General features: G+C 44.7%; 1 protein-coding gene and 1 long non-coding RNA gene across 2 annotated transcripts in view; one reads left to right on the plus strand and one right to left on the minus strand.

Moving 5' to 3' along the window:
* The window catches only part of LOC119161898 (nonsense-mediated mRNA decay factor SMG5), a 394,369-nt gene that overhangs the window by 113,078 nt on the left and 254,397 nt on the right, over positions 1–26,894 (minus strand). The window lies entirely within an intron of this gene.
* LOC142776509 (uncharacterized) lies at positions 15,279–17,714 on the plus strand. The gene is made up of 3 exons (XR_012887595.1): positions 15,279–15,405; positions 16,722–16,807; positions 17,172–17,714. It is a non-coding gene; the product is annotated as an uncharacterized LOC142776509 (long non-coding RNA).

Consider the following 26,894-nt stretch of genomic DNA (forward strand, 5'->3'; position numbering starts at 1 on the left):
CCAAAATTTCAGGAATATATGTAAGACAATCGCAGCGCGACACCAGCTATTACAGAGCTATGAACTCTGTTATTCCGAGTTTCATATTTCTAATAAGACAACAAAACCCAGTCTTTTGAAAGAGGGAGATTTGCCCCCTTGCTTGGCGGTAGTTTTCTCACCCGGCGTTCCTGTGTGGCCAGTCAATTCTGCGACCGTTAAACAAATAACGTACAAAGTCAATGATGTACTCTTTCTCCAGAAAAGCATACTACCTCGTTTCGGACAGATCAGAGAGGTGTACATATTGTCGCGAGAGGAAACGATAGACAGGAACTCGAAGCGACTGTTTACTCAGCCACAGCAACCTTTCACTTCTTCGCTCTCCTCTTTTGCCACCAACACAGCATGGAATTACCCTCTCCCCCCCCCCCCCAAAAAAAAGAAGACGAAACATTGCATGAATGCCGTGGCTCCGAAAACAACAAAAGGTAGTAAAAAATGTCTGTGTCCATTGAAAAGAAAAAGGAGGAGATGAAAAAGAAAGAAGCGAAAAAGAAAAGTACAATTGTCTTGAAGGCAAGGGCCGCGTCACAAAGTTCTTGACTTGCAGCCAACGCGAATAGTAAGGCTTCATCCTGGAGACGTGAACCATATCCGAGAAGCGTAGTCTACGAGAACGGTGTGATGTGTCTGCTAAGACAACTTCATAGCTCACTTACCCGAGGTGACGAAGAACTCGGTAGGGTCCAAAGTACTGACATAACAATTTTTATGAGCGTCTACAGTGACGTGTAAAGATCCGATCCCAGACTAAGTCACCGGGTTCGCATATTACTGCTCTGTGGTGGGTGTTGTACCGACGAGCATCTTGATTTTGCTGCGATCAAATGCGAAAGCGCGGCAGCTGCCGGGCGTCTTCCGCACGCTGAACAAATAGATCTGCATTCGGGGTAATCATGTTCAGCAGAGTTGGTTGCAGCATAGTGTCATGCATTGTGGTGACATTGTGGTCGTAAATCAGACAAAAAGGAGCAAAGCAGCGGTTTGTGCAGAGGTGTATTGTAGGCTGTATTGTAGTGCACTTCAAGTTGTAAAATACTATGTCTACTTAGGGCAGGTAATAACTGCGGAGCCGAACACGGGATTGAAGAAACTAGAAGATTAAGAATGGAATGGAGCACACTTGGCAAGCACTCTCAAACCATGACAGGTAGATTGCCACTATCCCTCAAGAGGAAGGTATATAACAGCTGTATCTTGCCGGTACTTAGCTACGGAGCAGAAACCTGGAGACTTACAAAGAGGGTTCCGCTTAAATTGAGGACGACGCAGTGAGCAATGGGGAAAAATGGTAGGTGTAACCTTAAGAGACAAGAAGAGAGCAGAGCGGATTAGGGAACAAACGGGGGTTAAGGATATCATAGCTGAAATCAAGAAGAAGAAATGGACATGGGTCGGGCATGTAGCGCGTAGACAGGATAACCGCTGGTCGTTAAGAGTAACTAACTTAATTCCCAGAGAAGGCAAGTGGGTGAGGGGGAGACAGAAGGTTAGGTGGGCAAATGAGATTAAGAAGTTTGCGGGTATAAATTGGCAGCAGCAAGCACAGGACCAGGTTAACTGGCGGAACAAGGAAGAGGCCTTTATCCTGCAGTGGACGTAGTCAGGCTGATGATGATGATGATAATGGTGTATTGTAGGCAAATGTTAAATACGGGAGGATTTCACCCCAATTCTTCTGATCCTTGGTGACGTACATCGAAACCCATATCTGCAATCGTTTTGCTTAGGCGTTCGGTTAACCCGTTGGTCTGCGGATGGTACGCAGTTGCCGTTCGGTGCGTCGTGCCACTCAGCAACAGGATCTCCCGGAGCAACTGTGCCGTAAAAGCTGTACCACGATCTGTGATGATGACAGTGGGAGCATCGTGGTGGAGAAAGATGTTCTTGATAAAAAAGTCCGCCACATCAAAGCAGTTGCTCGCTGGGCGGCTCGTGTTTCACAGTATCTGGTCAAGTATACGGTGGCAACCACAATCCAGCGGTTACTAGCTGTAGACTTCGAAAATGGGCCGAGTAAATCCATCCCGACCTTTTAAAATGGTGCACGAGGGGGTTGTTAAGGCTGAAGCAGACCGGCTGGTTTTGTCGTTAGAGTTTTGCGGTGCTAACAGGCTGTGTGTGTCTTGACGTACTGCCGGACGGTTTTCGGAAGTTTCCGTCAGTAGCATTTGTCCTTGATCCGTGCCAGAGTACGCGCGAAGCCAAAATGCCCTGACGATGGCTCGTCGTGGCAAGCACGCCAAATATCATCCCGGAGAGCTGCAAGAACGACGAGGTGGTAAACAGTTTCCGTTGGATGAAAGTTGCGCTTGTAGAGGATGTCTTGGCGTAGACAGAAAGATGACAAATCACATGAAAACTGACGTGAGGGTTGTGGGTGACATCCCTCAAGGTATTCGATCAGTGGTTGTGGTTCCAAGTCTTCGTGTTGCTGCTCAGCCACATTTAATGATGTGAGAATAGCAAGGCAGCTCAAGTCTTCATCCTTGCCTTCTGCAGCGACCTCGACGGGTGCGCAGGAAAGATAGTCATCGTCGGTGTGTTTCTGGCCAGACTTGTAAACCATCGTTATATCGAATTAATGTAACCGAAAGCTCCATCTTGCGAGACGACCCGGAGGATCTTTCAGATTCACTAGCTAGCAGAGAGAGTGGTGGTCACTGACAATTCAGAGGGGGCGTCCGTATAAGTAGGTCTTGAACTTCGTTATGGCCCATAAAACGGCCAGACATTCTTTTTCAGTCGTCGAGTAGTTCTCCCCAGACGACAACGTGCGGCTAGCGTAGGCGATGACGCATTACACGCCATCTTGATATTGCACGAGAGTAGCTCCGAGGCCAAGGTTACTCGCATCAGTGCGGACTTCTGTGTCTGCTTCGGTGTCGAAGTGACCAAGAATCGGTGGCATTTGGAGGCGTTGTTGAAGGTCGCGGAAAGCGTCGGATTGTTTGGGGCCCCAGACAAAGGCGGCGTCGTCCTTGACGAGTTGTTGTAGAGGGTCAGCGATTTTCGAAAATTCGGCCTGAAGTGGCGGTAATAAGCACAAAGGCCCAGAAATCGGCGTACGTCATGCTTTGTTCTTGGTATTGGGAACAAAACAACGGTCATAGCCTTCTAAGGATCAGGGCGAACACCAGTGCTGCTGACGATGTGGCCAAGGAATTTGAGTTCCTCATATCTGAAAGGGCACCTCTTTAGTTTCAGAGAGAGGCCGTTAGTGCGAATAGCCAGAAGAACCGCCTCAAGCCGCTCATTGTGCTGTTCAAAAGTCGTAGAAAAAAGGACTACGTCATCAAAATACACTAAACAAGAGTGCCACTTCAGGTCACAAAAAACTGTATCCACCATTCGTTGGAATGTGTCTGGAGCGGAGCACAGGGCAAAAGGGAGAACTTTAAATTCATAGAGACTGTCAGGTGTAATAAGCGCTGTTTTTTCTCGGTGCCGTTCGTCTCCTTCAATCTGCTAATATCCGCTGCGGAGATCCACGGAAGAGAATTAAGGTCGTGTCGCAGACGATCCAAGGAGTCATCAATACGAGGAAGAAGATATACGTCTTTTTTCGTTATCTTGTTCAGTTTGCTGTAGTCGACGCAGAATTGTAATGAACTATCTTTCTTTCTAACCAGAACAACTGGTGACGCCCATGGACTAGTCGATGGTTGAATTACGTCGTCGTCGAGCAGTTGTTTCACTTCATGACGGATAGCATCCTGCTCCTTCTGCGACACGTGGTAAGCATGTTGGCGCACGGATGGGATGTTGGATTCAGTGATAATTTTGTGCTTCATTAAAGGTGTCTGCCAGACTTTCGAAGTAGTGGCAAAACAGTCACTAAAGGATCAGAGCAGGCTGAAGAGCCTTGCGCTCTTAGGTTCATCTAACTGGCGATTGACGTTGAGGCGACTAGTCACGTCAGTATCACAGCTGTTCTCAGTCGAGATTGTCGTAATCAAAGGGAAGGCGTCCAAATCATCCAACGCCTCCAAGTAAGCTAAGGTTGTGCGATTCGCAAAATGGCTGTATTCGGCAGTGAAGTTCCTACCTAAGAGCGTAGTCTGGCCATTTCGGAGTTGAACGACACTTCGAGCAATGGCGACGTTCCGATCATGCAATGACGTCATGTTACCTTCGGCGATGCCCGTAATCGACTGCTTCCGTGGACACTCAACAAGCACGAAGATGATACTGCGAGGTGGCAACGAGACGCTCTCATCAACTACGCGTAAAGCCACGTCATAATGTTCGTTCTCGGTGTCGGAACCTGGAGAAACGCAGTTAGCAAAACTGGCAAACAAATCACGTAGATTAATTATCGCTTCGTACTCTTGCGGAAAATCCATGCCCAATACGACCAGCCGAGAACAATTGGGCAGTACAAAGAATAACGCTACAAAAGCCGACGCATAAATCTCAAGCCTGCCATCGCACATTGTCAGCACCTTGTGTAAACAGGTAGCCAATGAAGCACTCATCACAGAGTAATCAGCTCCCATGTCGACAAGCGCAGTCACAGGATAACAATCGACGGAAATCGTAATGGCAGCGGAGGTTCTGTTGGTGGTTTCGAAAACAGGCTTTAACGGTACGTCGTAAGGCAGCGGTGAAAGGCATTTGTCGGTTCGCTTGACAGCGGCCTCACCTCCAGAGGTCGCCATTTTGAGTTTCCCCGGCGTGGGCTTGAGCCACTAACACCAGGGGACCCAAAGGCGGGTCAGGCGCGGCGCGTTGATGCGGATGGACGGGGTGATGGTGACCGTGACTGTTGTCGTGGCGGGAAAGGAGCGTGACGACTACCTCCCAAGCAATCCGCAATTTCTCGCAGGCGCTCACCATAGCGTGGACACCGGGCCTCTGGGTGGAATCCGCGTAGGCCTATTCGTCGGTAGTAAAAGTCGCGGTACATGTGTCCAACTTCGCCACAATGGTAGCACAAAGGACGATCATCGGGTGCACGCTAGGCGGTAGACTTCCGTGGGCCAGGACGAAAATCGGCCTGAGAAGGCAGGCGATGGGCTGGACTTGGGAAGCGTTTTGGGGTCCCATCAGGCGGGTGAGGAAAATGTGCCGTCGATGGCGTAGAGACGCGTAGGGCATCCGTGTAGAAAAGCGAGGGAGGTTCGACTTGCGATAGTGCTGAGGAGTGAACGAACTGCCTGATTTCCTTACGAACGACGTCCGTAAGAGCTGCGCTACAGGGAGGGAACGCTGCATGAGATTTCCGAAGTTCTTCGCCTACAACTCTCCGTATGAGTTCTGGGAGGACCTCCCTGTTATCACCTCCTGGTACAAGCGAGCACGCAGTGGACATGGCCGGCTGACGCTCATACTGCGACAACCACTGCCGAAGCATGTGCTCCAAAATTGTCGCCTCACGTATGAACTCCGACACAGTCGTAGGAGGGTTACGCACAAGGCCCGCGAAAAGTTGCTCCTTTACGCTACGCATTAGCAGGCACGATGTCTTGTCTTCTGGCATGGGGGGTGAGCCCGTCAAAATAATCGCGACAGCTCTTCGGCAAACATGGCGACGTTCTTGTTCAGCACTTGAAACCGCGAAGACACGGCCTGCTCCGCTCTTTCTTTCCGTTCGGGGTTACTGAACGCCTCGCGAAGCTGCCGATGGAATTCCTTCCAACTTGTGAATGAAGTTTTGTGGTTCTCGTACCACACTTTTGCCGCATTAAGAGGGAGATATACACGTTCTTCAACTTACAGCGATTGTCCCAGTTGTTGATGGCAGCGACCCGGACGAAATAGTCAAGCTAGTTTCGACATCCTCACCGGTCTTAACATGAAATGGGTTGTTTGTGTGAGGCGTGTTGATGATACAGGCTACGCTAGCGAATGGGTCATGCTCAGTTTCGGTTGCGGATGTGGCAAACATTGTCCTCACGGAACTTGCCAAGGGACCGTACTGTGGTGATAGTCCTTGAAGGCGGCGGCTGTTTCCATGGATATCAGCAGAACCTTGTGCACTGGCGGTGGTTGCTTCTGGTTCAGGACCAGCAGGCATAAGACGTTGCAGTACAGTAGTACCCAGCACGTCCACCAGTCTGTCGCGAGAGGAAACGATAAACAGGAGCTCGAAGCGAATGTTTACTCAGCCACAGCAGCCTTTCACTTCTTCGATCTCCTCTTCTGCCACCAACACAGCATGGCAATATATTGTGGAGATGCGTTTTTTTCTTGTGAATGTACTCGGGAATACAATGTTCGACAGATGTCGTTGGTGCTATGTCTCGCCCAGAAAGCATCAGAACAAAAATTTGTCAAATAATACCAATCTTGCATTATCGCAGATTCTCGATCTGTACTTTGATTCTCAACTTGTGCTAAGGCCTGAAATAATGCCAACTCATTGAACTGACAATTCTCATCGTATGCAAGTTCAAAAGGTTGAGAAACTACATGCGATACGTCGTCGTGCAGATCGTGGATACAGACGGACAAAGTACACGAATGATTACAGGCTGGCTAGATGATTTGACTGATTACGGTATTTAGCATCCCAAAACCATCATATGATTATGAGAGACGCTGTAGTAGAGGACTCCAGAAATTTTGACTACTTGGGGTTCTTTAACGTGCATAGAAATCTAAGAATACGGGCCTACAGCATTTTCGCCTTCATCGGAGGCTGGCTAGATGCACTCAAAGGTAAATACAACGGCACATAAATAAACTGGATTGGTAATGTTGGGCATACTTCTGCAAATCGTCGGATCCATGGAAAGCCCCTATCTCTTATTAAAAAAGCTGTCCGGGCTCTTAGCGCAACCTTTGGTCAGCAACACCCATTTACATCTCTGGCACTTCACCCACAATGTAGATAGATTGACCTCGAAGAATCCTTCTGTAGAAGATTTGTCGTCGAGACCAATTTCACGATAACGCGAACGGCAACACTCGACAACCCTCTGCTCTCACGTGATCCTTACACGGAGTGCCCGCTTTCTATGGATGAGCTAGAAGCGGCACTGGCACTGCGCAGACGTTCTTCAGTACCCGCACCGGACTGCATTACGTACCGTGCCCTTTGCAACCTTGAAGACGAAGCTCGGAAGGCACTGTTACGTCTATACCACGACTCTTGGCAGACTGGTATGGATCCCCAAGCGTGGAAGTCAAGTCACCACATTCCACTTCTCAAAGCTGGTGAATCTCATGGATATTGCCTCATACCATCGTATTGCTCTTGCTAGTTGCGTGAAAAAACTATGGAAAGAATTGTTTTAACACAAATAAAGTGGTATTTAGAGCACTATGAAATTTATGAAATTTATCTTGTACCCATGACTGGGCTCAGGCGCGGCCATTCGTCAATCGACAATGTTATTGAGCTGGTGACATTTATCGGGCACCAGAAAGCCTGTAGGAAACTGTGCTGCCCTGTTTATAGACGTTTAGGAGGCTTACGACAATGTCACCCGTGAAGACATCTTTAGTGCGTTGGAAACAGTTGGTCTTGGTGGAAAGTTGTATGTGTGGGTGCACAGCTACTTACAGCTAGGATAATTCTACGTGACGACAGTGAATGGCTCAACACCTGAGTATTGCAGTAGCTGAGGAGTTCTTTAAGGAGGAGTGCTAAGCCCTGCATTTCTCAGTATAACCTTCAATGGACTATTCGAACACCTACCAACCACTGTAGAACTTTCTACCTACGCTGACTACATCAGTTGTGACAAGGCTTCAGCTTCGCGCCCGCCTTCAGAAGACTGCCACAACGGCGTCATGCTACGTTCATAAACAAGATCTCGAGGGGACCTGAGGAAAATGTGAAGGGGTAGCATTCACGTGGAAACCAATGTCTGCTTACAGCATATCGATTAACGGAGAACACACATCGTTCAGCACAAGCCACATGTTCTTAGGAGTCATAATAGACAGAAACCTGTTGTGGACTCCGAACGTGAACTATGTGAAAAGCAGTTGCTCGCAACATTCACATGTTCAAATTTCTTGCAGGGAAAAAACGGGGAGTGCCCAAACCATCCATGCTTTAACTGTACAGTGTGTCATTTATCAGAATCTTACAATATAGTTTACTGGCAACATGTAACGCCGGTAAGACTAACCTGCATACGTTTAGAGCATTCAGGCCCAAGCACTCAAGATATGCCTTGGATTACCCCGCAGTGCTTCAACGGCTGAAACCATTGTTATCGCTCAAAATAACTCAATCAAGACATATTATTACCGAGACAATGCGTATGCATCTCAGGCATTATGCCAGGACCACTTCCCACTACCTGGCGAGCCTCGCTGCTGAAAGGCCTCGCACGACATACGGTGCCACTGTCTGCAAGCAACGCTCATCATTTACTGAGGCGTACGCACTTGCATCATAGCCACTGCTTCCTCCTTGAGGTTTGAGCCGCCCGGGAGTTTACTTAATGATCCCAGGAATGCAGAGAAAATGTGACCTACCGACACATGCCCTAAAACAACTGAGTCTATTCGTACTGGACCAGAACTGCAGTAACCACGTGCACATCTACACGGATGGCCTCACTACGTCGTCCAGCTAAATTGCAGCAGTGATTATACCATTACCAGGGTAACTCTGCGTTTTAAGACTTCGCATGCGACGACATCCACGGCAGCAGAACTTGAAGCTCTGCGCAGTGCACTGTAACTCGTCAATATTGAAGAAAGACTAAGTAAAAGGGCTGTGTGTTCTGACTCAGAACTGGCGTTACAGTGCCTGCGGCCAGTTCTCCGAAGCGGATGCCACGGGAAGTTGACTTATCAAACCGTGAAACTCCACCACCTCTTTATACATAAAGGCCAAGACATTCTCTTTCAGTGGTGACCTGGGCATTGTGGCATGAGTGGAAATGATTCTGCAGATCACGATGCTAGTACATCACATCAGAAAGTAAACAGTGTTCCGATTCCGCTTTCAAGAGCGGACGCTGCGAGGCAAATTGACCCTTCACTACAACTTCACTACAACTCACAGGAACTTGACCCTTCACTACAACTCTGGCCTCAACCCGGCCTACGACGACGTGAAACTTCGCTTCTCTATTGCTTTTGACTGGGAGTTGCTTTCACGAAAGCTCTTACCACGTTCATCGGAATGACTGATAGTGCAGCATGCGATATTTGCGACATTAATAAAAATATGGAACACCTGCTGTGCCACTGTTTTCAATTCACCTCAGAGAGACAAGTATTTTCTAACGCATTGGGGCGACTGGATGATCGGCCTCTTTCTGCGCAGGTGCTATAATGGCATCGTCCCCACCTCTCAACAGCCCACATGGCAGTGAAAGCCCTCTTATGTTTTTTGAGGACGACGAGCTTGTGTGAACGCCTCTGACTTGCGGCAGATTTCTACCATCCACAGTAAATTTATCTGTATTTTTCATTTTTCTTCTCTTCCCTCTTTTCCTTTATTCTTGTCCCCTTACCTAATCCCCAAGCGTGAGGTAGCACACCGGATGCGTTTCTGGCTAACCTCCCTGCTTTCTACCTTTTGATGCTGCCCTCCTTCCTGAGTGTATGTAAAATGCTTGCAATGACAATAAACTTATTATTTTAAAGTTATGTCTTTTTGTTACATACTACCTACACGTTACTTACCACACTTAGATACATATCTAACTGAAGGAAAAATTTAGGCAGGAAATAATTTGATATGAGTATCAGGATTTAATGTTGTACATTTTATACAGTTCACAACGTTTATTATTTCTCTCTACAAACATTTTGCAGTCCTCTTATCAAAATTTCAGAAAGCAATATATCACATTGTGGACACGAACCTATTCATAAAGTGTCATGCCAGTTACACTAAAACTAATGAAAAGTAAAGTTGCACTAGGGGAGGACCGCAAAACTCCACTGTTATTTAGGAACTTTGTAGTGACTCGTATTTCGAAGGAGTACGGCCACTAGCGTGGGTCTGGTGTTAGGGAGCTGCAGGGCGCTCGTTAACCGTTGTCTTGTCGACAACACGATACTGCTCTAGGCCGCAACACTTGAGCAGTATCTCTGGCAACACCAAAACGCAGTACAGCCCGTTGAAAAGGCGCGGCGGGAAAGCAAATTGGCTTATCCACGCCACGGGTGAAAAAATTACTGCACAGGATGTCACGAGCACGTCTCCGTGGTAAAGGCGATTCACGGAGACACCGGGACCAAGGGCTGGTTGCTCGAGCGAGGGCAAAGGCACTCGCGTTGGCTTCGGAGGGAGACGGGTCGGCGTAGCTTGGCCTCGCACTAGGACACCGTACCGCCCTTCAGCCGAGCGTGCACAAAGGGGCAACAAAAGGTGAGTGTTCACATCTGGCGCGAGGTGCCGTCAGCGAAGTCCGATGAGCCCTGAGCAACGGGAGTCGACGGACCGAAAAGGTAATGCGTGGCTCACCGTCCACGCACCGCAAGCTGTGAGCCAAGCGGGAAGAGGTCAGAATCTGTGACCCCATCCCGATGCACGAGCTTTTTCGGGAGACTCCGCACACGTCGCCACAGTCGACATTCACTACTGGGTAAGAGGGGGGAGAACGTCATTTCTCGCTCTCCCAGCGCAGGAGACAGCGGAGGAGGGGAGTCATGTTGGGACATGAGAACGACAAAAAAGGCGGCAAAGCCCGCACAAAGGCAGTGGGCAAGCCTCATTTCCCAAAGCTTTAAGGAGAAATGGAAGATGCACAGCGAAGGCAGTTTTTTAATTGCATATATGCCCATAATAAATTTACCCAAAAGTAAACAAATTGCATGCAGACTATCACAGTTTAACCGAAATAATGCTCGTGGGTATTGTATGGAGAACATTACGCTATTGCATTGTTCCATTTAATACTGATTATTTAGGCAAGAATGATGTACCAGCTTTTGAGGCAATGAAGCTGGCCAAAAAATTTTTGATTAGGATTTAGTGGATCGGTTTGCGAACCATCCCATTTGACTGTATCTAACTTTTTGTCCTATAAATATTACTGTTCTCAGATTACTGCAGATGCCCGTGAAATACGAAAAAAAGCTCAAGTGGCATGCCTGCTTACGCAACTTGATTGCAGGCTCCCGAATGTTCTGCGTCCGAACGGCCACACTATTTGACCGATTGTTCTGCCACCGCGGACGCTCTGCGACGATGGCTGTGGCTGTGCGATGACGCACCTGGTGGTTGCGAGAGCAAAAGCGATAACCGCTGCGTCTGCCTATTGCTATTGTGAGCTGCCGTAAACGAAGCATATAACTTATACGTCAAAAGGCCTCTAAAGATTACAACAATTTTTCTCTCAGTAGTGAATTACTTTTTCACAATTCCAAAATCGGCACTGCCACGAGAAGACCTGCGAAAAGAAAACAACAGGAAGTTCCCGAACGAAACATCTTGACGTAATAGATTTTGATTGTGTCTACGAAGTCTTATGTAGTTCATAATCGGTAAAAATGAAGTACATTGTCCGCTATGGGGGCCATCGGCATCGCGTTCCAATTTTAAGAGAATTTTGTTTATCATTGACGCAAAAGTACGAAATATATAAGCGGACTTTGCGGCGCGAAATTTTAAAATGAAACATTGGTCCAAATGTTCTCTATTAGCATACCTATAATGGTGAAATTACGACATTGAAGTTTTCAGAGAGCAACTTATCAATCGAAACAAATTTATGGTTTCACTTCGTGAAACACATCGTGGCGCGAAAGTGAACATGCCGCTATTTTCGCAATTCGCGGGCTCCTCATCAAGCTTATTATGGTGAAACAGCGCCTTACTAAACGAAGGATGGGAAAATGTGTGCACAGGGCGCAGTTGCAAGTTCAGCGCAGGCAGTGTTCGCAGCATAAACTCGCCTAGCAATGACGTATACATCCCCATGCGTTCTCTAGCAAGGTGTTGGAGAAAAGAAAAGTGGATAAATGCAAGAAAGAAGAAATAAAAACTCTCAAGATCCCATGTGCTTTCACGTTAGACTAGTCGAAGACGAAAGCCGTCGTCTTGTTCCTCTCAGTCATCGTATTGATCCCTCCGAAAGCTTTCTGCACTTAACGTGGTGTTGCACGTCATCCGTGATAGATCTACCTTTGACCAAGCTACGATGTCATGTGATGACGTTATCCTGTAACGTGATATTGTGATGGTGGTATAACGGCGTCAAAAATTTGGCGATCTATGACGTAACATCATATGGTGACATCATCAAGACATTGCCCCGCCACGGTGGTCTAGTGGCTAAGGTACTCGGCTGCTGACCCGCAGGTCGCGGGATCAAATCCCGGCTGTGGTGGCTGCATTTCCGATGGAGGCGGAAATGTTGTAGGCCCGTGTGCTCAGATTTGGGTGCATGTTAAAGAACCCCAGGTGGTCGGAATTTCCGGAGCCCTCCACTACGGCGTCTCTAATAATGATATGGTGGTTTTGGGACGTTAAACCCCACACATCAGTCAATCAATCAATTAATTAATCAATCAATCAATCATCAAGACATAATTTCTTGCGTAACTCGTGCTGTTCCCGACGCCGCGGGACGCTCACAGTAATTTTCAGTTAGATGATCATGTTATTTTGGCTCCAAAGAAGAAAAAAAATTTGTGGGCAAGGTGGGGCTCAAACTTAGTGGCCCATGTTCCCAAGGTCAGCGTCTTATCCAAATTAACAAAAATAAACATGGTAGCATGAAGTTTTCGGCGACATGCCTTCAGATTCAAATATAAATTCCTGTAAAAATGATGGCCGTAAAAATATGTGTTGAAGCCATGATCAAAAACGTAAATACAGGAAGGGTTTGAGAAATTACGAGGGGATAAATGGCAAAATATATTGAAAACTTTCACTCAGTGAGTGACTGCATGTTTTTCCAGCACTCAGAAGAGTTATAAGCAAAGTAGCTATTGGTTACTAACACGAGGTAGTAACTTGGGGGTTTGGGTAGTAACAACAAGCCTGTTGCTTTCGAGTTTTAAACGATTAGTAACTGTCTCAGAGAGTTAGTAACAGTGGCTGTTACTAACATTTTCCCTCCAGTTACTACGTTTTAATGAAATTTTTTAAGAGTGTATTTCCGTGTTAACTCGTGTAAAGAAGACACTTTTTTCCCAGTACTTTGATGGGTTCCAGCCTTCTGCGAAAGTGTGAAAATGTTGTTCAAAATTTGACCCATGCAATGGAAAAACCTATTTTTTAGTGCCATACATAACTAACAAGGGGGTGTGTGGCATATATCTGTGGACATTCTTCATAGGTCTCCTCAGTACTGCTCGGGTAATTCACACGTTTATGTATCCATTCGTCCTTAGTACAGTCATTGGCATCGCAAATTTTAATGACCTCAAGGGAGTATGGTACACAGTAAAAATTTTTGCACCCAAAAGGGTGTAAATAGGGTGCTTTTACGAGAAAGCACCCTTTGCAACACCCTTTAACACCCATAAATGGTCGAATGAAAAAAAGCACCCCTTTGTTTGGGTGCTTGCCTCAAAAGCACCCTAAAATAGGCTCTAAGGGTGCTTTTGTGCCTGAGAAGGGTGTAGGTGCCGATTCATCAGATGGAATACGCAGCATAAGAAGAACACATAATTATAATATTTGGGATTTTACGTCTCAAAAACCTCGATATGATTATGAGGGTCGTCGTAGTGGAAGGCTGCAGAAATTTTCACAGTGCAAAGGCTTCTACCTTTTCGCCTCCGCCTTAATTCGACTGCCACGGCCGGCATCGAACCCGCGACCTTCGGATTGGCGGCCGAGCAGCGCAGCTACTGCACGAATATGTGGACCTTGCGTTAAATGACGGCCTAATTGACTTAGAATGTGTGAAGGTGCTCTTCGAATACAGCAGAATGTCAGCAGAAGCAAATCGCGTTTCATCTATTTAACTGCAATCATTTAATTAACTGCAATCCATGTTACGAAAGCTTTCCTTAGCGTTGGTTATAAGCTGCATGTTTGCTATGGATTATATACACACAAATAATGTTCGCCCGAGTATGGGTGTGTGTGCGTGTAAGCGCGATTGTGTGTACACCCGTGCATGTGTGCGTGCGCGTGTATGTGCGAGTCCGTGCTTGTGTTAAGCGTGCCTGTGCACATGTGTACGCCCATGCATGCGTGCGTTTACGGTCGCGTGTGTGTGTGGGCGTATGTGTGTATACGGTATGTGTGTGCGCCTGTGAATAAGTATGCGTGTGTATCAGCCCGTGCACCCTCGAATTTCAAGTGTGTGTGTGTGCGGGGGGGGGAGGCACTGCTTCTTATTGTTTAAGGTCCCACACCTGTTCAGACTGAGAGTCTATATGGGAGGTGGCTTAAGGAATGGCGGTGGTCAACGCACTGTACACGGACTATTCAGTACATGGAAAACAGCTGCACATTTTCGTACCTGATCATTGCTTACGAACTTGCTGTGGTAGCTGATTAGGTCCACTGAGGCGCTTCTACGCTCGAAAACGTGGGTTATGAACAATTCCCACGGAAAGCTGTCACTGCCCTTATGCACAACCATCGTTTATATTAACAACGTTTAACAAGAACGCGCCCTGCCTTTGCTACAGGTGCTTAGCTAGCTCATTGGGCAACCATATGGAATTATGTGCTGATCATGTGGTCAGCAAAAAGTTTGTTATAACAACCTCGGCACGTTTCGTGGTGCGTGCAAGCCTTCTAAACATCCGCGACTGTGGGTTAATTTGTTCCAGCTTCGACTACGCATTCAGAGTTTGCGGCACCATACGCGGAAGTGCCAGACACAGACAATGCAAAAAGAAATTCCTCTGGAAAAAGGTGTAGCGATGCTCTCCTGCTAATGCCACCGAGGAAGAAATAATTATTGTTTCTGGCCATTCCATGGTGCACTTTGTTTTCCGCAAGTTTTGCTTCACTATTTTTTGCCCACTGCAATCGCATTCCGTCTAAATACTCAAAGAACCCGAGGCTGGTAAATAACCTGCGTCGCTGTGCGACTGGCCGGAAGGAGAGTTGCCATTTACAAGGAGTCATTCCGCGACGAACGGCCGTCCGCGTCCGCCGTATGCGCCATAGCGTTTGCCTTTCGGCGCCGTCCTGGCGGGTTTCAAGCTCCTCCCCCCCCTTCCACCCCGCTCACCACGGCCAGCGTTGCTCCCACAACGGCGGCGTAGATAAGCGAATAGTTGTGTCACCGAACACCAGCGTCGACAGCTGCGGCGCCGCCATTGCCTCCTCCTTCTCTATCTCAACGTCGCTCTCTCTGTCTCATCGTCTTTCAAATGCGTTGCGTTGGTCTGGGGTCTTGGCCGCTGTGTGTGTTCTGGCGAACAGGCGCATATTCAATGGTGGTCACGCATGACACCGTGTTCGAAGTGACGCTCGGATTAAGGAATATTCATGGAGTGGCGGACACGGACAACGTGGGCCTGTTAACGGTGAGTGTACTGTTTTCGTAGGTAGTAATCATACAGCGCTAGCTGGGCGCCTGCAGCAGCTCTGCCGAAGTAGGCTGCCAGCCATTTACAACAGCATGCGTTCGCGGGCCTGTTGCAGATGCCCGACTAAACGTGTGACTTAACGAGTTCACACTGCTATGCGCGATGTTGTGTAAGTGCCTGCATCACTCATACAGTGAGTGATGTGATCACTTAACAAGGGCGGGATTAGTTGCTGATCGCACATTGTCTCTACACTGCACAAAGTGATTGATATTGTTTTAAGATGTGCTTTGGGCTACATCGTAATAACATTTCTATTAATACTCAAATGTGCAACGTGCTTCTGTAGGTGTAAGCGTATAAAAAGAAAGAAAAAGCAAAAATTATGTACAGAGGCGCACTGTACGAAATGGCTTTTTTTTGCTTAAAGACGATATAGTTGGAGGTGCTGATATGCCGCGATGCTCCCAGCACGTGCGCCTCGGTCTTTTAAGCTATTTAGGACAAGTGCCATCAGCAACAGGGAAAGATCTAGTAGACTTCCAAAGGCGCGTTGTTGTGGCCATCGCCGTGCGTTGTTTTCCCTCGTTTCTGTTTGCTGTTTTTGTGCTTCGCTCTCATCTGCGATAATGTTCGGCGTTATAACAGAATCGAGAGAGTATACGTGACTGTAGGAGCTATGTGCGGTAGCTCTAGCATAAGCCATGGCTGCTGCAACGTAGTCGGCGTCCGCGCGCGTTGCTGTCGTTCGAGCGCTCTTACTTGCGTCATTGTGTTTAACTGAGTATTTAGGCACGAGTTACGTTTGTAAATCCCGTAGTCAATAATCGCTAATAGCGTGCCCCTGACTGCCATCAGAGGATGGGCTTAGTTGTCGAAATATGCCAGACGCTTTTTCTGAAAGCAAGCTATGAATTTTTTTTAAAAAGAAGTACTTTCATACGTGCAAGGCAGTGCCTATTGCAGGCCCGCAACTCTTTAAAAACTGGACGAGCTATCACATATTTTATCAAAATACAATGAATTAAGAGGATTGAATTAGAGATGACGAATTTCTCTGCTAGATTAGGTGCACAAAACACATGTTCGCTGCCCTACGTCTAGAAAGCAGGCAAATAGGAAGCATAGCGTCAAATTTGGATTAGATTCCATTGACGGAGCGTCTTGTGAGAGTAGAAAGAACGAGAAAATTGTTCATTTTTGATGCCCTTATAGAGGCAGTCAGAATTGCACTGATTGGTGACTTGTAACAATTCCTCAGATTGTTAGAGACGTGATTAAAGTCAGTAAATCTTTTACTTTTTTTTTTGCAGACCTCTTCGCTAGTGCCACGCCCAAGATCATTTGTTCTCATGTAAAAGAGAAAGCAGAGATGTCTTCACTGTTTGTACATGAAGAGGTAAGTTTCTTGTGCATTTTGATTAATGTTACATGTTCTGAACGTTGTACTTTAGGAATTGTTTTTCACACTGGCCCACTACCCTAGAAGGAATTTGATTCTTAAGTGAGTTCAGGCTTTCGTAAGTGCCATTTTTGAGGTGTAGTCTTACACTTCACCTCATTTCGGGAATTTGCTGTATGCTGGAAAACTCTTATCTTTATCATACGAAATTATTGGAATGTATGGGTTGTATGCTTCGAGTTCAGTGTAATGTCAATTACACGCCATTTCGAAGGATACACACTACAGATTCTTTATATATGGTGCGGCCAGAACAGCACGAACATCCTTTTATGAGAAGTCATATTTGCTCTTATTACAGGATGGGAGGGTGCCGCTGACGTCCTGCGTAGTCTACCCCCTGGCCCCAGCCTAGAGCAAGCCTACTTCCTGAACCTCCACATGGATAACCGAAAAATCTTCCGTGTCAGTAATGACGAAGAAGGAGTGACAGCACTGATGAGTTGATTTTTTTTTATTTTCAACATTGTCTACGGCCGCAAGGCCTTTAACATCCACTGTGATTGAGCGGCTTTTTCTCGGCGTGAATTTGGAGTTTATCAAAGAAGTTGTTCAGGCAGTACGACGCTGAAAATTTTAGTGTCACAATGCCTGAACAACTTTTTCTAGTGTGGTCATGGTAGATGAACAAACATTGTTATTTGTGTAAGTTATTTTGCTTAAATATAGCTGGACCATTCCATGCCAAACGTCCCAGCCACTTTGGCGACCATCTGAATTGTATTTGAAAAAAAAGTGCTGACTTACTGCGTTGAAAACAGTGAACTGCTAGAATATTTCAGCGAGAAAAAAAGTTTTGTTCATGTGGCTGGCTTATAACTTCCTGGCATATTGCCGTCTGTGTGCTGTTTGTGGAAAATTTCGTTTTGAAACTACCGCTTATTTTTTCTAAAGTCAATTCGGTCTACCTGTTAAGTAAATGTGCTTCTGTAAGGTATTTGAAGCTAAATAATAATAGTGCAATTTTTTTGCCCCATTCGCTTCCAAGAATAAAGCCAAAATGTGTTATGTTTGCATTTTTTATTGCAATATTGCACTTTGTATGAATATCTGAGCATTGAAAACCTACTCCACAGAAGGTATATTATGAGGAAAAAATATCTTTAGACTTCTCAAGCTGCTGAAATATACGAGAAAATATCACGAATTTCACAAAGTTGTGATTTTTGTCCGTATTGAGATGCAATTTGCTCCATGTTGTGATACAATGAAAAGTCATCATTATACCTAAATTGTAAGAAAATGAAATTTGTTCTCTAATAAAAATCGTATCGCAAAAAGGACAGGAAAGAGCGCTGTCAACTGAATTTTATTGAAGGTGCTACGAGCGTTTTAGTACTGAGCACAAGAGCAGGGCTCATCTGCAACAACACATGTGTGACCATGACAAAATAATTTTAACCGAGAAAAGAATACTCTTTTTCGGAAAAGATAAGTGAAGGTGTACTGATGCATTGATCCTGGCCTTCCTGATATAGAGTTCTAAAATCTTTCATTTTTTCTGCTTGCTTTTTTTTAAAAAACCGTGTTTTATGAAACCTAGGACTACACTTACATTCTTTACGGTGCCCGGCCATGAGACTACTATAGCCCTTCTTAACATTTAAAGCATGCTGTCATGCTTGATCATTGAAGCATTGCCCAGTTTGTCCTATGTTTACTTTTCCATGTGTTAGCGGTATCTCATACACATTAGATTGGCATTCAGTAAACCTATTCTAGCGACGAAAGGTGCTAGATTGACTATTCCTGTTGCTGTAAGTACATGCACTTTTGAAAGCTTGCAAGGGGTAGAAAACAACAATGTCATATCTGCTGGCTCTTTTCCTAAAATTGTGAGACATTTTATGTACGTAGTACCGTGTGACATGCAAAGGTGATTGGTCATTCTCTTTTTCTTTTGGTCCTGTTTCCTTTAACTTTAGTTTCTGCGGGAGGGTTTTGCAAACAAGTGTGATGATGCTCTTGGGGTATTGGCTGGTGCTATCAGCCCAGGAGTGCTAAGAATGTTCTGCCTTTTCATAATGGGCATTCAAAATTAGTAGAAAGAGGAATTGATACCACATGTACTCAGGCCACCCTTCAGAAGTAATGTTAGCACAAGCGTGAGGTCAGGTTTAAAAACCAGAATTAAAGACTAAAAGATGCTGGGTAACCAAACAGAATCATCACACCCGTTTCCAAAACCCTCCTGCAGAAAGTAAAGTTAAAGAAGACAGGATCAACAAAAAACAATGACCAAAACCTTTGCATGTATTACCACATCAAGTGTCTCACAATTAAAAAAAATAGCCAGCAGATATGATACTAGCGTGTTGTTTTCCACTCCTTGCAAGCTTTCAAAAGTGTGTGTACTAAACAGCAACAGGAATAGTCAATCTTGCCCCATTCGTCACGAGAATAGGTTTACTTAATGCCAATTTAACGTTTGTAGAAGGATTTTTTATCAGGTAAATCAATGATCAGTGCATCACTACACGTTCACTTATCCTTTCCGAGAGGGAGTATTCTTTTCACAGTTAAGATTATTTTGTAGTGCTCACACGTGTCGTCACGCATGAACCCGGTTCTTGTACTCCGTATAAAAGCACTCGTAGCACATTCATTAAATTCAGTTGACAGTCGGTGCTCTTTCCTGTCCTTTCTGTCTCTTCGTAAAGTTGTCGCGCTGTGACTAGCACACAACCACGATGAACCAACTCTCCCAAATTAAGCTCTTGTTACGTAACACGTAGACCGAGTTTCGTATGGAAAGAAGGAGTGGTGCTTTTAAAATAAAATTTTTCACATACAACACCTAGACGGCATTCCAGGAAGTTCAGAGGGCAGCCACGTGACCAATTATTTTTTCTCTCCTAAATATTCCAGAAGTTCACTATTTTCAATGCAGCACGAGTTTTTCAAATACATTTGAAATGGTTGCCGAAATAGCTGGGAGATTTGGCATAAAGTGACCCAGCTGTGTCATTAGCTATAATTATGCATTACCTTTGTTTTTTGTGTGTTTTGACTCAGTTTTCAGTTCGTTTTTAGCTTATTGTGTTTCTGATCATTGTATTGGTTTCTTAAGTATTCGCTAAAGTTATATGTGCGAAAACCCGTATAAGTTTGCATGTACATCATTTCTCATAACCAATTGTTATACATCCAGAAATACAAAGCTTAATCCACTGTGATTGTATACATTTGAAAACACTATCCATATATATTTTTGTGTGCATCACTTCTTGGGAACGATTGTGTACATGAAGGCGTATATAGCGAAATCATGGTGATTGTATATATTTGAAAGAATCATAAGTATATATTTGCCTGTATTTCATTCCTATTAACCGATTGTGTACATGAAAGAGTATTAAACTGGAAACCACTGGGATTGTAGATACTTGAAAGAATTATAGGGATATATTAGCGTATATTTCATTTGTAGTCTCTATGTACTTGAGGCAGTATACTAAACTGAAACCAGTGTAATTGTATGTTGCAAATAATGGTCAATGAAGTGAAACTGAATAAATATAATAAACATTTGAGGTGTTGCATGTGTAGTGTACGTATACGTGAACGTATATCTGGTGAGAAAGTTGTGTGGCAGAAGAAAAGTTTATGTTTTATTTGCCTATTAAATAAACTCAATATGCAAGGGCAGCAAGGCTTCATTTTTTGTAACGCGCATTATGCATATACTGTTAAGTATATATAGATCCAGCACAAGTTCATACACGATAGTACGCGTTTATATTTTTGCCCAGACGCAAAGGAGCTCGACAGGTGGCGCACCATTGATAATCAGGACCACTTTCTTCAAGTAGTGTGTAATCAGTGCATGCTGATATCTATTAGTGCAGTCTAAAAGAATACTGGCCCCCCTGCCATGGGCACTCAACACCCTTGTGCACCCTTCTCGCACCCTCCTCAGAGGGTGCTAAAAAAGTGATGGACATCGAAGGCACCCTTCCTTAAAAGTGTTTTTGTAACACCCTACAGTTTTTTACATGTACACCCTATTCTAAGGGTGCATGAAAAAGCACCTTTTTTGGAAGGTGCTGAACTAACACCCTTAGAGTGTCGTCCACGGGACAAGCTTATTTACACCCTTCTGGGTGTATATATGTTTACTGTGTAGGGTAAAACCCCCCGAAAATTGAGTTCATTTATGACACCAAGAATCCACTGTACTCTGAGGAACAAATTTGTGAAAGCCCGATGTCGAGCGGCCAATTCAAGCGGTTTAAATGCCGCACCGAAGGGCGCCACGCGCTAATAGTGTGAGCAGTACGCGCTCGCAAACTGCGTTTTCTGTGCATTTTTTCAACTCCAATGTACCCTTATTCAAAAAATATTGAATTGATTTTTATGAAACTTTGTATGCGTGAGCTCCAGCACATTAAAAACAAATTGAAGAGAAAAAAATCTTGATTTCACAAAAATTAAAACTGAAAAAATTTCACAACAATACGCACCCGTCGTGGCGTTATGCAAGCAGTGCTTTTATTTTTTTACAGGAACTTTATGAAAAAAGTCATTTTTTATTTCAAATGTAACCTAAGAGTCTCTACAACAATGCAGGTCAAAATGATTACATTCCTTTGGGTAAATGCAAAAAAAAGATACCTTGAATAAAGAACCCCCTTTGTATTTCAAAGTGGACATTCAGAAGAGTAAGCAATCTAGGCATATAAAAATGATGTAACTTGATACCAAGTGGCATATTTTGTGCGCTCCTAAATTTGATGGGAAAATTTGCAGCCGTTTCTAAGTTAAGATACTAAAACTTACATATACCATTTACCCTACCATACTCTTTAAAACGGCCCTTACATAAAATTTCGTGGTGGGGATAGCCTGTGGGTTCGATGCCCATGAACACTCGCATATCATCTGCAAGATATCAACAGCGAATAGAGCTCGGAAGATATTTATATTAATTTTGAAGTTTTCTTGAGCCTTCTACTCCATAGTTCCATTGACATACTTGAAGGAAACTCCTTGGGGACCCTTAGTTTCCTCCTGTCACCACACTGCAGTGTATAAAACAAGGTATACTGACGTCATAGCCGCCATTTTGTTGCCACGTTTGTTCCCACAATTTATACTACTCGGTGGCTGGTTGCAATTGCATGGCCGTGGCGCACGCTTAGAAAGTTTTTCGTTTAGCAACGCTGCAGTCCCGTTTCCTATTTGAAAGTAATTTTTGATTCACACCATGCTGAAGTCTTGCAGAGTTCTGTGTGCTGACGTGGTGAAGAGCTGCACTTGCTACGTGGCAATAGCTGAACCCGGTGGTTTATCGTTTTTGGAGCTCTCTCAAATTGAAACCGAAGTTGGTCGTTAATGAGGGGCCTGTATTTATTTATCTGCCTTGCGTTGCAGCAGACGATGTATTGTGCCATGACTAACAGGCCCACAGAAACACATTGCAGCACAAAAACGCGAGGCCAATAATTTGGTGTGTGTGCCCCTTCGAAACTCTTCACAATAACGTCCATGGCTATCGCGAGATGCACTGAACACAAGACGAGACGGCGCTGCTCCTTGCTAATAAGATATGTATTTTTTTGTTCCAAATATGGACTGCAAAGTGGGGGGGGGGGGGGAGTGGGAGAGTGGCACTTACACAAGGGCAGTTCTTAGTCGAGTGTACGTGGTATACACATGGACGGGTGCCTTCACAGCTAGTACCCTACCACTGCAGTAAAACCACCTTAAAACCACCTCGAGAAGGTACACACCCATTCGTCAATTTTGAATACTTGGGAATTTTCAATAAATAGTTTCCAATCCATGCAGGCTTTGTACTATAAAATTAGTCAAATATTCAAAATGTTTGAATATTTGGACAAGCCTACTAAAAAGTAAAGAGGGATTCTTATGCTTTGCATTTACGAGCTGAACACGATAGCGATATTCTGTTCAAAATTTGAATCATTTATTTTCTTTGTATCTTTCTTTATTTTTATTAATGGTCAAGAATGATGATTTTTCGCTCACAAACAACACCGCCCATGCCAACGCTGATGGCAGCGCTGGAATTTATGTGAACGTGCTCTTCAACGCTCTCTCGTTAGAATGTTTTAAAATTATGCAGCTGACTCTAACGCAGCACAAGGCGGGCGTCACTGTCTCCCAGAGGGCACGATTTCTTCCTTCATTGGCTCTTCTAACAGTGTTACATATGCATGGAAAACAACCGGGCTGAACTCGCTGCATACAACACATATTTCGACTGATGAGACAAGCAGGAAGTCAAAGTGCAGCGATAAGTAGTGCACATATTGCACACAGAATCTGCGCATTTCCCCGGCAAAAGATTCTGTTTCTTCGGGGCAAATTCTACATGCTAATTTCGAAAGTTGGCGTCATTGACAGCTTGATAATTGGAACAGTGGAAACAATATGAACAGAAATAGCTGGATGGCCGTGCTACATACTTGCTAAATCTTTAGAGCAGAGAAGCGGTAATTTGTTTTTTCTGAACGCTTGCATGTTCTTCACGGGCCTTTCGTAATCCACCCTGGATGGATGAATTGGATGGATTGATGCGGCTGTACCCTTTAGATCGGGCGGTGACTGACGCCACCAAGCTGTAATACGTAGTGAACTAAAGACTAGATTTATTTTTTCCTTTAAATAGTGAGGCTGCGGACTCGTACTTTTAAGTAAAGAGTTTATATTTCACTCGCGCCTTGATTTTAGCCGCCAATCAGATAACCTCCTTCTAGTTAATGGTACCCGCTTAAAGTCGTTTTTGCCTTCCCTGTCCCTCAACCCTAGTGCTTTGAAAAACTCTGCGCCATCAACCTGAACTATAGGGTGAATCCCTTTACAGAACATTATCAAGTGTTCGGCAGTTTTCTCTTCCTCTCCACACGCACTGCATACCGTGCCTACCCCTGCGTATTGGGCCCGATATGTCTTGGTTCGCAATACTACCGTCCTGGCCACAAACAGTAGAGAACTACCCCGAGTATTATCATAGATTCTTTGCTTGACAATTTCCTGCTTAAAAGTTCAATAGATCTCTAGAGCAAACTTCCTAATCATGCATTTTCTCCACACATCGGCTTCAGCTTCCTTCGCCTTCTTCTTAACCAATAAGTTTTTTTTTTGGTTTGGTCCCCTGCTGTTTTCTTCGTATTTACCAGTCAATTTTCTGGTTCACTCTTCCATTTTGTATCGACATTCTTCTTGTACAAGTAGCTGAATACCTTCGCAGCCCAACGCTTACCTTACACTTCTCTCAATCGCTTCTCGAATTTTATACTCTTACTAGCTTCCCTGCCCTCAAAGGACATCTATCTCATATCACTTTGTACTCCCTGATTTGGTGTATTCCTGTTGGTTCCTAAGACAAGCCTACCTATTCCACGTTGCTTAATTCATAATCTTGCTTGAACTTCCTACCTCATGCACAAGACCGCATTGCCGAACGCCAGACCAGGAACCATGACTTCTTTCCATATTCCTCTCACAACATATTACGTATTGTAATTCCACAGTGCCCTGTTTTTCATCACTGCTGCGTTCCCGTTACTTTTAGTCGTCACGTATATTTCGTGTTCCATTTGGTACTCGTCCCCAATGCTTATCTTTACGCCCAAATATTTGTATTTATCTGTTATCTCTAGCGTTACCTCCTGTATTCTAAGCTCACTACCTTCATTATCCTTAAACATCATGACTGCTGTGTTTTCCTTAGTGAATCTGAAATGTAACCTATCTCCCCAATCACCGCAGATGTCCACCATACTCTGCAAATCTTCCTTGTTGTTGACCATTAGCACTATATCATCTGCACACGTTAATGCTGGTAGTGCATATTCAATGAGTTTTCCTTGTTTGACAAAATAAAGGTTGAAATCAAGTCTATATCCCTCTAATTTGGCCTCTAATCCTTCTAGGTACATCATGAATAACGAGGGTGACAGAGGACACCCCGACCTAAGCCCCGTTGTACCTCTACAGGCTTGGATACCTGTTTTTCCCACTTTGTAACTGCCTTGTTATATTTAGCGATATCTTTTAGAAAATTAGTGACTCCATGTTCCACACCTAGTGTGTCCCGTGTTCCCCACAAATCTTTTTGAACAACGCTATCCTACGCTTCCTTGATATCCAAAAAGACTTAGCACAGGGGCCTGTGTACCTTTTCTGATATTTCGATGCACTGCGTCAGTGAGAACAGATTGTCTTTCAACCTCCTGTGCTTCCCAAACCCATTCTGCAGTTCCCCCTGCACCCCCTCATCCTCTATCCACGCCTGCAGTCTTTCTTTTATAATCAGCATCGCGAGCCTATAGACCACTGATGTCACTGTTATAGGACGGTAGGTGTTTATGTCAGCTTTGTCCTCCTTTCCTATATAGATCATGCTCATCCTGCTAAGTTTTCATCCATCGGGAACTTCACCATCGATTATTATTTTACTCACTGTCTCTCTCAAAGCCTGCTTAGACTTCGGACCTAATGTCTTTATTATCATAATTGGAATGCCATCTGGGTCTGTTGATGTACTACTAGGCACCCTCTTTTCAGCCTTTTCCCACTCTCGTTGTGAAAATGTAGCCATTGCGCCATTTGACTCATCCTTGTCTATTGTGGTGGATAAAGCACTTCTTGTTAAATTTTTTCTGTCACCCTTGATTTTATATATTCAATAGCTTTGGCCCCTTCTAGCCCAGCACCTTGAGCTGTGGTTATAAACCTCTGCTCTAGGCTCGTCTCATTCCTTAGATGTTTAGATGGTTCCAAAATTTTGCAGCTGCCTTTCTATTTTTTTATGAACTTCTGCCAGCCACTTAGCTCCCTTTCTTCTGATGTTCTCATGATTCAGAAGTGATACATCCCTTCTACAGCTTAGAAACATTTTACATTTTCTTTCAACATCATCTGTAGGTTCACGTCGCTGTTTAGCATGTCTGTCTTCCTAGAGGCTTCCTGATGTTTTACTATGGCTCTCCTAACTTCCCAATCCCACAAACTCTTGGGCTTGTGTCTTCTTTTCCGGGATGACTTGTCACGTGCCTTACCAAGCTCTAGCTAAACAGTCTAAATATATTCGTTTATGTCCACACTGTTTCATTGTCCTCAGTGATTGCTTTCTCAATTTGTTTAGAAGCAATTTTTGCCTTTCTCAATAAATTTTTTCCTGTAGTTGCTCATCTTGTCTTCTTCGCACTTTCACTGCTCTTCCAAAAATTAGCTTGATACGTTTGTGATCACCACCCAGACTTCTGGAGCCACCTTCATCTATGTGCATTTCCCTGAGCTTATCATGCATCCTATGTGACATCAGTTCGTAATCTATCGTCGACTGCAGCCTTCCTACCTTCCATGTTATTTACACTGCTCGGTATTGTTGCAAATGATCAAATCACGCCTTTCACACATATCCATGACCATTTTGCCAGTTGGATCGGTATACCCATCCATATCTTCTATGTGCGAATTCATATGTCCTAGTATAATTATCTCGCACTCTCCTGCTAACTCCTCAATGTTCTTTGATATACACTCTACCATTGCCTCGTTTTCCTCTATTGCCTTTGCTCCCGTCGACAAATACACCAAACGAAGGAGTGTCATTTGCCCTGCCACTTTTCCTTTTAGCCATAAATGTTCCTTGCACTTCTGATGGACCCTTTGCCAGTCTGTACTTTTATGAATGAATGCCCTAATACTACCCCCATTTCTGCTGCATTCAATTCTAATACAGTATTCACCCGCGTAGTCCGCATGTTAGGAAGTTGTCCCATGTCCCTAGGATGTGTTTCTACAAAAACGTATACCATCGGCCTCTTCTCCTTAGCTGTTATTCTATCTCTTCCCACTTCAGCCTGTTCCTGCTACCCTGCATGTTAATATACAATATGTCAGAATTGGCTCGGCGCTCGTGGCTACGTCTATTTCTGCCCCAGACTCTACCTATCTTAGATACTCGTGTCACTTTAAAATCGTATCTGCCCCTACCACCTGTCAAAGAGTCTCCCTGGTTGTTTTCCTAGTTACTAGCTTTCCTGCACCC

This window comes from Rhipicephalus microplus, chromosome X (assembly GCF_043290135.1).
Source record: "Rhipicephalus microplus isolate Deutch F79 chromosome X, USDA_Rmic, whole genome shotgun sequence".
In the NCBI taxonomy this organism is placed as follows: Eukaryota; Metazoa; Arthropoda; class Arachnida; order Ixodida; family Ixodidae; genus Rhipicephalus; species Rhipicephalus microplus.